This window comes from Nyctereutes procyonoides, unplaced genomic scaffold, assembly GCF_905146905.1.
Source record: "Nyctereutes procyonoides isolate TBG_1078 unplaced genomic scaffold, NYPRO_anot_genome, whole genome shotgun sequence".
Taxonomy (NCBI): Eukaryota; Metazoa; Chordata; class Mammalia; order Carnivora; family Canidae; genus Nyctereutes; species Nyctereutes procyonoides.
This window is the reverse complement of record NW_026575141.1, coordinates 18,833,496-18,850,428: the sequence shown is the minus strand read 5'-3', so window position 1 is coordinate 18,850,428 and position 16,933 is coordinate 18,833,496. Positions and strand designations below refer to the sequence as shown.

At 39.4% G+C, this 16,933-nt stretch overlaps 1 protein-coding gene and 1 non-coding gene across 2 annotated transcripts in view; both read right to left on the bottom strand.

The window, feature by feature from the left end:
* The window catches only part of DYNC1I1 (dynein cytoplasmic 1 intermediate chain 1), a 311,302-nt gene that overhangs the window by 86,538 nt on the left and 207,831 nt on the right, over nt 1-16,933 (bottom strand). The window lies entirely within an intron of this gene.
* On the bottom strand, nt 10,076-10,229 carry LOC129498312 (small nucleolar RNA SNORA62/SNORA6 family). The gene has a single exon (XR_008662102.1). It is a non-coding gene; the product is annotated as a small nucleolar RNA SNORA62/SNORA6 family (small nucleolar RNA).

Below are 16,933 nucleotides of genomic sequence, written 5' to 3'. Positions count from 1 at the left end.
TTGGCTTCAAGCAATACAAATTATGACCATACACTTCTGGAGGTTAGGAGGACTGAAATTGAGGGGTGAGCAGGGCTGCATTCCTTCCTGGAAGCTCCAGGGGAGAATCAGTTTCCTTGCCTTCTTTCCAGGGTCTACAGGCTGGCCTCATTCCTTGGCTCAAGGCCACCTTCCACCTTCAAAGCACCAATGGCTGCTTGAGTCTTCCTTCTATCATATTGCTTTGATTCTGCTTCCATCATCACATTTCCTTCTGAGCCTGACTCTCCTGACTCCCTCTTTGACTTATTAGAACCCACCCTTGTAATTACATTGGGTCCACCAAGATAAACTGGTATGATCTCCTTTTCTCAAGAGCCTTAATTTAATCACATCCACTAAACCCCTTTTGCCACATGAAGGGATATATCTTCAGGTTTCCTGTATTAGGAAGTAGACATGTTAGGGTGGCCATTATTCTGCTTACTACAGTGTTCAATAAACATTTGCTATTTTGAGACAATGGTAAAGCAAATACTTTGAATTATTTGTAAGGTTAGCTAATTCCCATAGTTCATCACTAGCCTAAGTCATGGTCACATGTACACTGTAACTTCTGATCCCTCTCAAACATACAACCTTCATTCTCATTCAAGCTCATGTTCACCTGACCCTGTTTTAGCTTCAAAAATGCATGCTGGTTCTATTCTATTCTCTTTCATCTGGTAGACAGAATATAATCTGTTGTGACAGATTTTCCTGACCAAGGTAAGTGAATTGCTCACTGTCACATAGAGACAAAGATACAGCCAGAATAAAGATTTAAAACCCCCTTCCACTTCCCTTGCATCCCATCTCATATTAAACTCTTTTCTCCAATTACCATTTCAAGCAGGTCAACCAACAAAGATAGGGTGGTAATCTTCAGGCAGGAGTAAAGATGCATGGACCATATTGTAATCTTACTGAAAATCCAAGCTTTGCTATGTGATTAACAAACTCCAAAATAAATCCTTCAAGTCATGGTCCCTGAACTATCCTCCCACTAGAGGTGCTACCACAATCAAGATGCATATACCTTCTGTCAAAACTCTTTAAATTTGTCTCATGACATTAAAAATATGAGAATAAGCTACTTCCAACTACCACCCAACGCTCCTCTCACCAATGCAGGATGATTTTGGTGGGCAACCTATAGGAACTTTAGTGATGGACAACTATATATTTTCATCTTGAAGTTTTCCATTGTTCTGAAGCAACTGACCTTTTATGCATGTTAGTTTGTGTCACTTGGGCAAATTTCTCCCAGTTTTCAATCAAAACAATTATGGGAATCCTGTCTTATTGTTAGGTGTAGCATTCAGAAAGGGATGACAACCTACTGTATTTGTTTAATACCAGTTTTATTGACATATCATATATAACTGGTATCAAAGAGTAATTGGGAATAATTGTAAATTAATGGAACACTGTACTTAAGTGTGTTGACAGTAAGAGATAAGTAATGAAAACTAGACTGACATGCAATAACACTTCAGAATTCTATAGCCCCAGGCATTCTCTTTTTTTAAATGTGGCAACCATACCGCATTATATCAGTGACAAAGTCCACAGATTTACTTACTGATTATTTTAAGTACAAACCAAATATCTCTATGGTCTAGAGGAAATAATTGCACAAGGCTCATAACATGTAAGTCCTCCCGAACAATTTTTCCTGCAGTTCTAGTAGGTTATGAAATATTTAGCACCTACTGTTTGCACACATAAACTTCCTGAGTTGGGTTTAACACAGCACACAGCTCTCACTAAAGAATGTGAGTTTCTATTGGAAAATCTAGTTCAAAGGTAAACAAATATCTACTATGTATTTTTTCCCCTTATTTAGTTCCATACTCTGAACATGAGCCTTAAAATGTAAAGAAACTGGGCAAACATATATATATATATGTATATAATTAACAATATTTCATATCAAGAGGCAGGACAAATACACACAAAATAAAGTTGAATTTCTAAATAACTATTTCTGGAGTCAGAAAATGCTGTAACTTGGCAGTGATAATGTCTTTCACATGGCAAATACAAAGTACTGTGGAAAGTTCCATCCATGTCTCTGTTGGCCAGCTCAAATGTAGAGGTGAAGGACGTTGTCAAAAGGCAAAACAAACAAACAACCCCCCCCAACCCTACATCTTTTTAAGGCAATCAGATTAGGAAGGCAGAAAGTGTTTCATTTTCCTATATAATTTGAATAACTACCTCACTTTTTCATCCCCCTTTCCAAAATGTAGACAAGGGCTATAGCTAGTTGCAAGTTGTCACACATCTGGAAGACTATTTTAAAACACATTCAAAATGTTTTGACTACATGATGCCAAGCATCTGGCAATACAAACTCCTCTAAGGTATTTTTCTTCTATAGAATGCAGTCTATGTAGAAAGTCATTGTGCCAGATTTTGAAATACATGTTTTATTCGCAGAATGACAAAAATACATATGCAAAGGTAAGGTTTTCCTTATGCTTTTGATTTAGGTAGAGTTAACTTAATGATGTTAACAGAGTTGCCATTGATTCTTGCATTACTTAAACTACCATCTAGTTGTGCTCTCCCCCTGTCCCCAAAAGCCCTTCAGTGGCCTCTACTGGTCAGTTCCTCCCCAGGAACATTCTATCCCAGACGGACAGCATTCACTCACTTGTCTAAATAGTAACGGACTTTATTGGTTTCATTCCACAGCAAGGATGAGGGAAAGCAAGGTTTCTAGTTTTCCCGGTCTAATAGGAACCAGCCTTAGGAATACCTGTGGTTCACCAACCATCCCCAAACCATTTGCAGGATCTTGAGGTAGGAGGTAGGTATTCTTCATGTGAGGTCGCCTCCCTCCTAATGCAAGCTAGCTTCCAAAGGCTGTTTCCACAAACTAACCTAACTATCCCTATATCTCCACTCTGCTTTCAACTTTTCAGATGAAGTCTTAAGTCAGATGGCACCACTGGGGGTGGGGGGTCTTCTGGGTAAAATATGCACTAATTATTTCAGTTTTATAGCTTGCAATCTACTGCAGATAATTCACTCTTGCTCTTAACTTAAGAGAAGAGGGATAGATTCCTCATAGGTAGGATACAGACCATATTCATCATTGTGGCCTTAACACCTAAACAGGGTGCTAGGCACCCTGTTAAACTGTTTTGCATGAAATGCAATGTGCTCCAGTGTTGCAGGAAAGATCACTACATTCCAAACTTGAAATAAACTTAGCCCAGTAGTTGGCTTTGAGTCTAAGCAGTGTTCGCAATTTGGATAGTCACAAAGAGCAGACTCATGGGGTGGGTTGGCCAGAACTCTATTAGCATTAGGGTGCTATATAAACTATAAAGACCCAGGTGTTATGAACTTTGGAGACAGTGGAGTACCAGCTTGCCTTATTTAGGCTTCCTTAACACAAAGAATATTCTCTTTGGGGAGAGAATCACTCTGTCTCCTTCATGGAACATGCCCTGACTGGCTTGTTCTGGAAGTTACCAGGCTATTCAGGGCTCTGGAATATGATCTGCAACAATGGCTCCACAGCAATGAAAACCAGCATGTAGCTGTGAAGCTTGCTCCGGAGGTGAGTGAGGGCAAGCCCTTGGTATCTGATGGGGTGGGAGCAGAGGGGAAGGCTGCGGGGCTTAGCTGTGGGAGTCCCAGCAAGCTGCCTTTAGCATCACAGGTAGTCCTTGAAACCTTATTCATGAACATACTTGTGACCTCCTCTGGGAGGGCCCGGAAAACAAGCAAGAGAATGTTAAGAGCCCAGAAATCTTAAATTGCAGATGAGATGAGAACTTTAGATGTATGATTTATACTGTTAACAAGACCTCATTAAACCAGTCTGATGTGGCCTAGGAAAACCAAGATTTGAGAAATAGATGGATTAACACACAGAAAGAGAGAAAATGAATTTGATGACATCAAGCAATATAATATTTTGCTTTTCTAGAATATATCTAATAGCATAAGATATTGCTATTTCCCTTTTAAATATATTCTAAATCAAGCATTTGGAGCTGTTTTGTAATCCTGTGAGCTGAAAATATATCTCAGAAACATGCAGAAAATCTCCTAAAGGATTAATAGTTCCAAGGTGAAGAATATATTTTAACTCAGAATTCCTCAAGAAAACTCGTCTTCTCTGTAGGTTTTACAAATAAAAGCAACTTCTGGCTAATATTTCTAACCTTTACTCAGTTTTCTGTCGATGAAAAATCAGAATCAGGGATTATTACTTTTGCAAAGAATGTTTAGACATCCCAGTGACATGATCACTATATGAAATATAATTCAAATGATCTCGGTTTAAACACGGACTTTGACAGTTAGTAAAATCATTTAATTTTCTACTATGGAAACTATTTTAATAATTTTAACCACTTTTAGATTATATCAATTCTTTGAGATGAAGTACGATGGAGAATCAAAATAATCTTGGTAAATTGAGCTCTATTGCAAAAATGATTTCCATTCTTCAGCACAGATATTAATGGATAACCTTTTGAGGGCCTCTTCCTTGAATTTCTTCTTCTTCTACCTCTCCCATCTCCCACAGCTCAAAGAAAACCTAGCTCATGAAAACAGACTTACTTAATGATCCCCTTCCCTCTGCTTTCTCCCATTCTCTTTCATTCACATTCCCAACTTTGCATCTCTCTTCTCATTTTCCTTTTTTCTTTCCGGGGAATGACCACCTCAAAGGATTAATTCAGAACAGGCAGCAGAAAATGGTAACAAGAGTGGGCAAATCAGGATGTGGATTTAAAATCAAGAGGTATTTTAAAGGAGGAGAGTTACTCAAATTAAACATATGTTAAGAATATGGGTTTGTTGTTCATGGCATACCTGCTGCCTGCCATCCCACCCTCCTCGGAGCAGTGTTCAGGGGCAGAGCATTCCCTAGTGGAATAATAAATTGAGCGGCTTGAGTGAACATGGCTCTGGGCAGCCCGGCAAGCTTCCTGTCCTCTTGGTCTGGCTTCGCTGTTGGAACACAGGTGGTAGCCGAACTAGCTGAACTACTGAAATGGACTGTGGCCCCTTGGGCTCAGAGACAGAGAGAAGAACAGAATTCCAGCTCCAAGTAATCAAGCTTAGGGCACATAAACATTTGAATATTCAGTTCTAGCATTTATACTGAACTTTGTTTTAACTGATATTGCTTGTTTCCCAAGTCATCAGCATTCTGACCCTGTTTCATGTAAACCAGGTAGCCAAAATCCATTGGGTCTTTTGAGAAATGGGCTGTACAGATTCTCAGAGTACTTCTCTTTGGGCTAACCTGCCACGACCCTGAGGATATGGCAAATTGTACTGTGTGGGTAAAAATGAAGAGCCTTACCCTATTTCTACACTTCCAATCTTCCCAGTGTATCACACTGTGCCATTCTCTGCTGTCCCAAAATTTTGTGCTCACATATTATTGATGAGAACCAGTCACACTGATGCTCATTAGAGGGTGTCAGTACCAACTATGCAGAATAGCAATGTATCTGCTCAGATGTATCCTTCCTCGCTTCAGAGGAGTTTTGAGGTTGAAAGCAGTAATTCATATATCTCTGACTTGAATGCACTATACTGATTGGCGAGATTCCACAGCCTTGGATCTCTTGGGATAAGGATCCATGATATGGACATTAAGGAATCCATAAGGATTTTGAGGGAAATATTTTTAATTTGGTTTTGCAATAAAATAGGTCCAAAAAAGTTCAAGACCCCTTTTTCCCATTTGTTTTGATATTATTCCTAGGACACAGGAACTACCTAACTAGCTGTGAAATTATGATAGAATAATGAAGGATACCTGGTCTCCCTTTATGTTGACTCAAAAGTAGTACTTTCTAACTAAATGAGTAGTGTTGGGGAGCAAATGTCCTCAAGCAATTCACAAATGTCCATTTATGAAGTATAATGTACAAACAACAAAACCTTTTTAACTCTTCATTAAAACAATCAAGCCCCTGACATTTGATTACCAGTTCAAGTTATCACATAGTCTTGGTGCAAATATATTTTCATATCTTTCTGTAATGATGTCCCAAATCAGTAGAGAACCTGATATATGAAAATTCCTATTCATACAAAAAATAGTTTGGAGGATGTGATTATTCGCTTCTCAAAAAAAATTCATTTAGTTTTCAAGGTCTCCTCTAGTGAGCCATATTTGATTAAAGACTGGCCTTCTTTCTCGTTCTTGTCTGAATCTGTGATGTTCTTTAGAACTTGACTCAGATGTTCTGAGAAGCTATACAGCTTCAGTATAAAGACAGGAAAATCCAGTGAAAACCAGTTCCAAAATTGAGCAAGTCCTCAAAATTTGAGCAAACATATTCGGGAAGGTATCATGAAACAGAGAAACAGCATGATCAGAAGTGTGGCTTGGGAGGAACGGGAGGGAGGGAGTCAGTAGACCACAGGTAGAACTTTCCTTCTACTGAACACTTTTCCCCAAAGTGAAGCCTTTTCATAAATTTTAGTGGCAATAGGTTGACACCAACTGTTGCACCTTTAATGGAATGATGTCAAAGAAAGCCAAGTGAAGACAAAGATGCTTAGATGCATGAAGAAGGTGGGGGGGGGGACAGTATTGTACTCATGTGCTCATTCCCACTCCCATGGCAACCCAAAGCCAGCTGCCTTGCCCAAGAGACTGTTTGTTCCCCTTCATATTCCAAGGTGACTTTGCCTCTGTCTGTGATGCATAATCTTTTAGGATGAAATGCCATTCTGCTGCAGGCACACTGGGAAACTGCAGCACTGGCCAGAGATGATGGGATGGTTTGCTCTGGGACAGGAGCAGGAACAAAGTTCAAGCAAGGCAAGATGATGACAGGGGAAGACAGAAAGGAGAAGAATTCAAGAGAATTCAGGAATTGAATAGGTGGTTGACCCAGAAAACCATGAAGTTTCCTCCAAACCCTGAGATTCTACAAGTTTATTTATATATTAAGAGGTTTAACGGAAGTAGTAACTCATAGATGAGAAACAATTTATACACACACACACACACACACACACACACACACACACAAATAAAAGGGAAAGCAAAAAATCTCTTTCTACTCCCCGTAGAGTAGGACACGGCTAAACTATTTTAAAATGGTCATTTGACTTAGCTGGGGATATGCTGTCATTGAAAAATGATTAGAAGATGAAATAAAAAAATAATCTCTGGTTACAAATATTAAATGGGTATGGATGCAGAACTACGGATCAGTACTTAAGACTGGCCAATGGGGGAAAAAAAAAAAGACTGGCCAATGAAGTGTCTCTGTTGCTCAGATGAAATTCAATTAAATTTATGATGGAAATCTCCATGAATCCACACAAAGTCCGTGCACAGGGTATGCCCTCTCCAGCATTTCTGTGTGTGTGTGTGTGTGTGTGTGTGTGTGTGTGTGTGCAGGTGTGCTACTGATGGAGTACATTTGTTTTGACTGCGGAGCTCTTTCCAGGCATTAAGAGTCACGATTCTAGTTTTTATACTTAGAAAATGCTCAAAATGTGTTTCTTCCTAGGGGAACTAAATATTGTGCCACTTTGAGAGTCAAGCCCTTTGAAGCCCATCAATTGTTGCTTGAAACCTTCTGATTCTATTTTCGTAGAACCTTTGTCTCGTATTTTCTGAAAGGCTTTGAGCTCTTACACAAACATTTTTCTTGTGGCAATTTTCACACAGCTGAATGCTTTTATTTGTGTGGCAGGTACCACACATGAGAATATACATCATTAAATTAATAGTGTTCTCATACAAAAGTTCTCTTCCAGGATTTGTTTACCAGCTGTCCCATTGTGGGATCAGAGGGAGGGATACTTTTGATTTTAAACACAAGGAAAGGGACGGGGGAGCCAGGCTTTTAGTAATGGAACCTTTTGGGGCCCTAGGGTAACTGTTCCACATCTTGTACAGGAGAACACAGCGTATAACATCACTGTCCACACAGAGCCCCCACCAAGATTAAAAACCACACATAAGGCAAAATAATTTACTAAAATGTAAACCAAGATCACTCTCTTTAAGAAATAGTACGTGCAGGGGGAAAAGCTGAAGAAGTCAAAGGGAATACTCATGCGTAAGTCACTTATCTGCTGTTCTTAGCAAGGTGAGCAGACCCAGGCAGTACTCTGTGGGACATTTTGGCCTCTCTCTGCTTCATGTCCTGGAATTATTTTTTCCATTTTTTCATGCTGTCTCTGTAACATAACCTCTTTACATAGTTTATCTCAGGAAATGACAATTGGCTGTCGAATCCCATACAAATTGATTGGATATGACAGCTCAAAGGAATAAATATTCTGCAGAAAAGAAAGTTTTTACTTATACTCTTGTATTTTCAAACCTTTTTTTACCCTTTCTTGCTTAATTTTATTATTTCAATTAGATCATTTAAAAATCAACACATCACATACCAACCTCCCCTAAGAGCAATCATAAGATTTGATGATTTTTCTGATATACAGGCTAGGGTTTCGAATTTGCATTATTTTATCTACTGAATTAACTATGAATTCTAAACCAAACTAATGCTGCCATGTGTTTTTAAACATCTCTAATTTAAACCATCTGGAGAGGCATGGTTTTGCAAAGGCATCCTTTTCAGGACACTCTGTGGATTTTGTCACTGCTTGAGGTTTTGGCAAACCATCAACATTACTATAATTCTCTTTTATGAAATATAGCTTTTGACTAGGATTTTAGATCTTGGGTGTGTGTGTATATATTTATACGAGTATGGGCACTTGTATACAATTTTTGCTCCTGTCCCTTTCTCTTTTCAGAGGACCATATTTATAATAAACTTATTTTATTTTTTAAAACTTACTTTAAAGAAATAAAAGTTTGTCATTGTATATAAGGAATAAATTTAATTTCACCTACTCAGCATAATGACAAACCAAGTTATAAAGAAGCAAAGTACTTCTGAATAACCCACCTTACTGGACATAGATGATGGAAATATTTTTTTAAACAAGCCATTAGGAGAAGACATGTCAGCTTTAGAGACCACAACAAAAAAGTGTAGATATAAAATGCTTACAGCAACAATGATTTGTGGCAGGTAAGATACGAGCTCAATATATTTATGCAGAGATCACAATTCAAACTTGGTTAAGCTAAGTTTTTTGCTTAAGAAAAGCAACACACTTTAATTCTTTGGCTAATAATGAATGTACCATTTTAAAATTATAAACCAAATATAAGCATGGTAAACACAAAGTATAGACTACTTGTTACAGCAAAGGTTAAAAAACTTCCCCCAGAAGTCAGGATGGTGGTTCTACCTCCACAAAGTCTCCTCAATAATAATGCCTTCAAGGAATTTCAAGAATTAATCACAAAAATGGAAAAGATAGCTTTTTGCTGAGAGCCACTATCTGAAATGAATTAAAATGATAATGTGACAATTGAGGAATATGAACATCTCTGTAATTTATTAATAACAGTATGTTCAAACAACCTCTTTCATTCAACAATATTAGGCAACTTAAAGACATACATAAATCGAGAGGTTTTGGTCAGGTTTGTAGAGGGGAAAATAGGATTTTTTTTTAATAGGGTCTATTTTTAAGAAGTAGCTGGTCTGAAGTCCACAGGTGGGTCTTGTGCTTAGAATATAAAGATGCCAAGGAAATGTATAAGCAGCCTCTCAGAGGCAGTAGCAATCTAGAACACTCTCAGTGGATGGATGCTAACATGGCCTGAATACTAGACTCACCTTTCCACTGTTCACTGTTTCCCTTCCTGGAATGGGTCCTCCATATCCACAACTCTGAGGGAGAGGGTTGCCCTTCTAAGACTCCTTTTTTCTCCCTTTTTTAGAACTCCTGGTTCTACCTATATTAAGATGTTCCATTCCAGAGAATGGAAGCCTCATGCACAGGGGCCCTGAATCATATGTCTTTAGGAGGGACAGCTCTCAACAGGCATGCTAATCCAGTCTTAGATGAAAGTAAAACATGTATCAACCCCATCTGCCTTACTCTTGCTCCAGAGTCTACAGAGTAGGTTCAGCTCTCCTGTGTTGTAGACTGAATTGTTTCCCTCACATTTTATTCCAATTGTAGCAAGAACTACTATCAAACTCCACTCATTGGATTAGAGATTCTTGTGTTAGTGAAAGGCGTGCCACTCATATATATAGCACACTATCTACACTTGTGAGTTCATCAGCCAGCCAACACCTCAACTCCAAGCTCTAAAAACATGCAGATCCCCCACCCACCCCACCCAAATTCGTATTTTGCAGCCCTACCACTCAATATGCTTTTATTTGGAGATGGGGCCATTGTGAAGTAATCCACTTCAGATAAGGTCATGAGGGTAGGTCCTCACATGCTACAAGACACCAAAGAGCTTGCTTTCTTTTTCCTTCTCTCTGCCAAATGAGGACATATCCAGAAGGCAGGTGTCTATAAGCCAGGAAGAGAGTCCTTACCAGAAACCAAAATGGCTGGCACTTTGATCCTGGACCTACCAGTGTCCAGAATGGTAGGAAAGTTATTTTTGGTTGTTTAAGCCACACAGTCTACGCCATTTTTTAGTGGCAGCCTCAGGAGACTAATACACCTATATAATCTCTTTTATCCTGGCAATAATTCTAAGAAGAAAGTAGAAACCCATTCCTGAGACCGAGGCTTCTCTGATCTCAGTGCATGGCCGGATGGTAGAGTGGTGAGGACAGGGGGAGGGACAGGCTAGAAAAGCTGCTCATATTGCCATCTGGCCCTCATTGCACAGCATTAGTAATTCCTGGGGCAATTCTCTGATGAAGTACAATTGGAAAAAGCCCAGTTCAGACAGTTTTAGTACAGGGCATGGGGAAGGAAGGAAAGGCATTTAGGGAATCTAGTAAAATCTTCACTGTTGGGGTCCTGTGCCTTCAGTCATATATGCACAATTCTGGGGCAGAGCAAACATTGGTAAGTCTCAGGTTTTGTAATAATATTAAACTTCAGCTTGATCACTTGCAATATGAGATGGTAAGACAAAACAATTAAAAAATGATTTGTTCTAAGGTGTATTCTCATGTCCTCTGCATCAAACAGGTCACTTGGTTCCTTGTAAGGTGTACAGTCCCATGCATTGCTATTTTCAGACAACAAATTGTCTCTGACACAATCCATCTGTTATAACCCTGCTGATAATTCTAATTTCCCTAGATGAATCCCAATGATCAATTCTGCTTGTGCTATTTTTTTTTTTGAGTAGATTTCAGAAAGAGGGCATATAAAGAATGAGAAGTGGTAGACATTTTCTCTGCTCCCAGCTTCCTAGGCCCAAAGAGTAAAAGAAGCTCCTGCTGTTTGACTAAATAAGAATCAGTGTCTAGCTCAAGCCTCAATCATTGGACCAATCATACTCAATTGGCATAAAAGAAGTATTTCTGAATGTCCGTGTTTCATTTCAGAATGTACATGTAAATTCCCTATGCTTTTTTGTAAAGGCACAAAGTAGCTGCTATGCTACTGTTCCTCATCCAATCTATATAATATATTCTGTATCTTTTACGTAAGAGCTGAAATTTACACTTACATCATATGTATTCCTCGGCTTTTCCATAATTATATACTTTGAAAAGTGTATCACAGTCTATACAACAATGGTTCAGGTGTCCTTTTCTGGGTTTCTCCAGCCTGCAGTATGTCCATCATGGCAATGGAAACTCGGTTTTATTTACATTAGTTAGCATGTTCTTTGTCCATGGACTTTGTTCTCTAATTACTAGGCACCTATTCATTGCTTGGACTTTGGGTCATCCTAGGAACTCATTTTGAATATGTAGCTCTGGTTGTCAAAGAACTTTATATTCTTTCATCCTATTCACCTTAAATGTAAAAGCTGCCAGTGACTTTATCAGCAAAATTTGGGTTTATTCATGAATAAAAGAGAATTGCAATCCAAGACAAACAAGCTGCAGCAAAACTACAAGCAAGTAGAGAGGAAAAGGAGAGGCAGATTTTTTAAGGAGATAAGGGGTAAGTTGGGAAGGCTGTTATCAAGTCCACTGGAGAAAGCTGGGAGTTCCAAGTATGGTGGCTTTTCATTGGCTGAGCTGTTACCTGTGGGGGAATGAGGAAAGTGCTTCTTCCTCCAGCTGGAGTAGTAGTGCAGTATCCATCCATGTGCAAGGTCAAGTGGGCCTCTTCCTGTTGGGTCTGCAACTGACTGGGAGCAGTAGGGCATTAGAGCTCCCCCTGCTGAAAGCTCCTGACTCTATTTTAATGAGGTTTCCTGTAACTATTTTCATAATTGCCTCCTCTTTTTGACTTCTACTGAATAACCACTCCTTGCTGTATTCAAGAGAAAAACCTAGAAAATACTTTTTCTTTTTTCTTTTTATCAGCCAGGCCATATGAAAGTTATCCTTCCTTTTTTTTTTTAAGATTTTATTTATTTATTCATGAGAAACACACAGAGAGAGGCAGAGACACAGGCAGAGGGAGAAGCGGGCTTCACGCAGGAAGCCTGACCTGAGACTCAATCCCGGGGCTCCAGGATCACACTCTGGGCTGAAGGCGGTGCTAAACCATTGAGCCACCCAGGCTGCCCAAAAGTTATCCTTCCTTTAAGTAAAATAAAAATTCCTAAGTCAAACTCTAACACTTCTTTGGTCATAATACTCCTTGGAAAGTGCATTTAAATTAATTTATATCTTTGTATCCATAGCTGTTTTGTTGATTTGGATTATGGACCACAATCTGTGCTGTGTGTTGGTGGGGGGGGGGGGATTGATGGGAGAAGAAATCAAGTTCATTGCAATAAACCTCATAGTTCCACCGAGATGGCAGGAAGTCTCTTTTCCACAACATGACAACAAAGCCTCAACAACTCCCCCAGGTGACTCAGGAGTGTGGTCAGCTAGAAGCAGAGGTTCCCGTCCCCCTCCTAACCCCAGCCCACATTCCCTCCTGTGGGACCATGAGTCTTCATGGGGCAACTCTCTTCAAGTCAATAGGGAACCTCACCCAGAACCAAACACTAGATGGTGAAAGCCAAGAGGTGCAATCTTACCTGTACCCTTTATAAAATCTTAATGAGAAGCAAAACCACATATAGGAAGAAAGTTAACTGAGGATTTTAAACACAGATACAAATGAAATTAGTATCATTCCACATTTTGCTTTCCCTCTGAAATAAGGAGGGTTTCAGGTCTTTGTCAGTTTCAGGTCATTGTCAAATCTTTAAAAAGAAAATGTTAAGAACAAAGAAACCGAATCAGGAAAAAATAAAAGTAAAAATAAAAAACCTCTGACCAAGCCAAGCCTCTAAATATAGCTTTTCCACTTACCTCAATGCAGATAATTCTAAGATCTATATTTCTGATTCTATTCATTCCATTTGAAAGAGAAAGACCACACCAGGGTAAGCAATGCAGGGTGGTCAGAATGCATAATCTAATGACAGTGTGTGGAGGCCACTACAGAAGATGGCAGGAGCCCTGCCAGACTGTGTGGTGGGGCTGACTGGCTGATTTCTATGCACAGTCCACCGATGTTTTCCAAGTATGGACAGCTCTTACAGAAATGAAAATAGAAAATGCAGGACCAGAGCCCACACTAAAAATTCAGTTTAGCAAAGACATGAAAGAAACTGCCTATGGAAGTAAAGGGTATTTGGCCTTGCTATTCTTAACAGGGAGAAACAAGCCTTTATACTGCAACCTTTTTATGATTCGGCTAAAAGCCTGTCAGTCTTTGCAAAAGAACACTGAACTGATGTCTGTGTCTTGTGCATTTGCTTTCTAGTGTCTGAAATGATATTTTTCTGAGCCATTGGATTTGTTTGCAATTATGCTGTTTCAAAGAATATGAACAATCCACAAATATCAGCAAGAAATGGATAACTAATGCAATATTCTAAAATGATACCAGTATAATCATCATAAGGCACCCATGGTTTCTCCCTATCCATGCTCCTTCCTACTAAGCAAACTGTCTAATTTTGAAATTATTGAAACAACACAGGAGAACGATGGAAGCACACTCAAACTATCTGATTTCAGTGAGACAGCGTCTAGAAGGGACCGGTTGTAGTAAATAAACTTTACCAAAGATCAGAAAGGATACAGAAGATAAGCGATAGGTCTATAAGAGGGGTTTTGGTTTTATTTCACATGTATTATAATTCTGTGGGCTCTCCAAATTCCCCTTTAGGTTTAGAAGATGGTAAGGAGAGCCAATTCTAGGACCATCTAACCAACGTCATAAAATGACAGGCTGCCAAAAATACACCTTGAATGAACAGCACAGCCTTTGCTCTCAAGCCCCACATTGCCCCATCACAGTGGAATGTGGCCTGGCCAATGGCATGATGTAGCTGGTAGAACAAGCCTCAGTTCCAGGATTGGTCCTACTGCTCAGAAACCATGGAAAGCTTCAGGTACAACGAAGAGAATAACATTTTTGCCACTTCCCTGTTGTGAGATCAATGAAATAATGAAGGGAGAAGTGCTATTAAAATATAAAATACAGACAAATGTGGTTATCCCTATAATTATTTGAGTTCAGTGCATAGTCAGTCACCAAACTGCCCTTATCTCCAGTGGCCATCCATTAACTCATCTATGACTTCTCTGGCTACCCAAGTAACCCTTGGTTTAGTCTCCCGCTAGCCCGCACACTCAGTATTACAACACTTAGGTTTTCTTTTGGGAGCCATTCATATAACCTGGTTTTTATCCTAACTCCATGGATATCCACTATAGAAGGTGTATCACTATCCCAAAAGAAATGGTACTTCTAATTCGCGTTCTCCCTACGTTGTGTTCAATGTGGTCTTGAGCCTTTTCCTGGCAAAATAACTCTGGATCTTCTGATCACTCGCCAAAGAGGCAGATCCTAGCAGTGAGCGAGCTGAGAAGGCGAGTGCATGTCTGGGGGTGGGGGTGGGGAAGTGGGAAGGGGTGGGAGAGTTGGTTAGGAAACTTCTCAGTTTGAGTCAGGTAGGAGATTACCATCAGAGTAATAAAGGGCAAGAAACAGCACCCCAGCTTGGGCCAAAGAGGAAAAGGGACATGCAGGGCAAGAAGAAAAGTCACACACTTCCAAATAAAAAAACTATTCAGTTTTGTAACCTTAGCATCCCCTTTCTTCATCTCTTCCCTACATCCTGGTGGTTTCCAACAATTATTGCATATTCAAATGACCTGATAACTTTTACTTTTTTTTTTATATAAGACTCATTTGTTTATTCAAGAGAGTGCGCGTACAGTAGGGGCAGGGGAGGGGAGAGGAGGAGCAGAGAGGGTGAGTGAGTCTTAAACAGACTCTGCATTGAGTGCAAGGTCCAACAGGGGACTCAATCTCATGACACTGAGGTCATGCCTGAGCCAAAACCAAGAGTCAGATGCTCAACCGACTGCGCCACCTAGGCTTCCCGACCTGGGAGCTTTTAAAAATGACCAGGCTGGACCCCAGACTAATGAAATCAGAATCTCTGTTCCTGAGATGCAGGCATCAGTAGTTCTTAAAGCTGGGCAGGTGATTGCAGTAATCAATTAAGATGGAGAACAGAGTTCTGTTCCATTTTCTGTCTTCCATGCCATATACCTAGAGATATTACCTGGCTGAATGTCCTATTAATGTGGTATGAGGAAATATATGCACTTTGAAGTGAAAAAGAGCTGACTTCAAACTTGGCTTTGCTAACCTTCCCTAGTTTCACAGCTTCTCTGAGCTGCAGGCTCTCATCTGAGGAGTAACAGGGATTTATGACAATGAATGTAAAGAGTAGATTCTCAATACATATTAATATCTTTTTAAAAAAAGATTTTATTTATTTTTTTGAGAGAGAGTGAGAGAGAAAGCATGAGGAATGGGGAGAGGCAGAGGGAGAGGGAGAAGCAGACTCCTGGGTGAGCAGGAACCCCGATGCAGGTCTTGATCCCAGAACTCTGAGATCATGAGCTGAGCCGAAGGAAGACATGTAACCGACTGAGCCATTCTGGTATCCCAGTATCTTTTTTTCCCCCCATAAATTCAAGGTCACAGACATATTCTCCATGTCCTCAAATTACTATTTTTTTCTCATCTCTCATGAAAGCTCCCATTCACTCAAGTCTAATACTTTCTAAGTTGATCTTTTTAGGTATATTTGCTTATTAGCCCAAAGTAATAAGGAATTAATAAGACTTCAGGAGTTATTAAAGATATTGGTTTCTTAGATTGCTATAAGGTAAAATTCAGGTATGATGGTTAATTTTATGAGTCAACTTGGCTAGGCTATGGTACCTGGGGTTTTGGTCAAATACAAGTCTAATGTGGGTATGAACGTATTTTTTAAATGTAATTTATATTTAAACCAGTAGACTTTGAGTAAAGTAGATTATCCTCTATTATGTGGGTGGGCCTCATCCAATCAGTTTAAGGCCTTCAGAGCAAAGGCCAGTTTCCTGAAGTACCAATCCTAAACCTCTGTCTCTGTCTCTATACCTCTCTATCTGTATCCTATTGATTCTGTTTCTCTAGAGATGTCTAATATACCAGGGATCCTCAGAAGGGCTTTATAAAGACTTTTGCTCTGCTCATTTCTTCCTTTTCCCTTTTCTTGGGAGAGGAATCAAAGCTCTTTCCCTTTCACCTTTCTGAAGCTGGTGATACATTCTACCTCCTATACTTCGGTCAGTTTAAGATAAATAATTTGATAACAGAAAATAAGTACTGAAATATATTCAGGACTTAGGTTTTCATAAGATTTTGTAAATGTGTCTTTTATGAATATGAAGGATCATTTATATGAACTGCTTATCATTTCTGAGTAGCACAATCATGATTCTCAATATCTTTAAGCATGTGGTTAAATTCTGTAGCTTTTCTTTGATGCTTAGAATATCAGTGTTCAACATGTTTTACACATGTTATTTAATCAACCCCAAAGTTTAAAAGTATTAGAATCCTCACTTTTCTCACAGGGAGA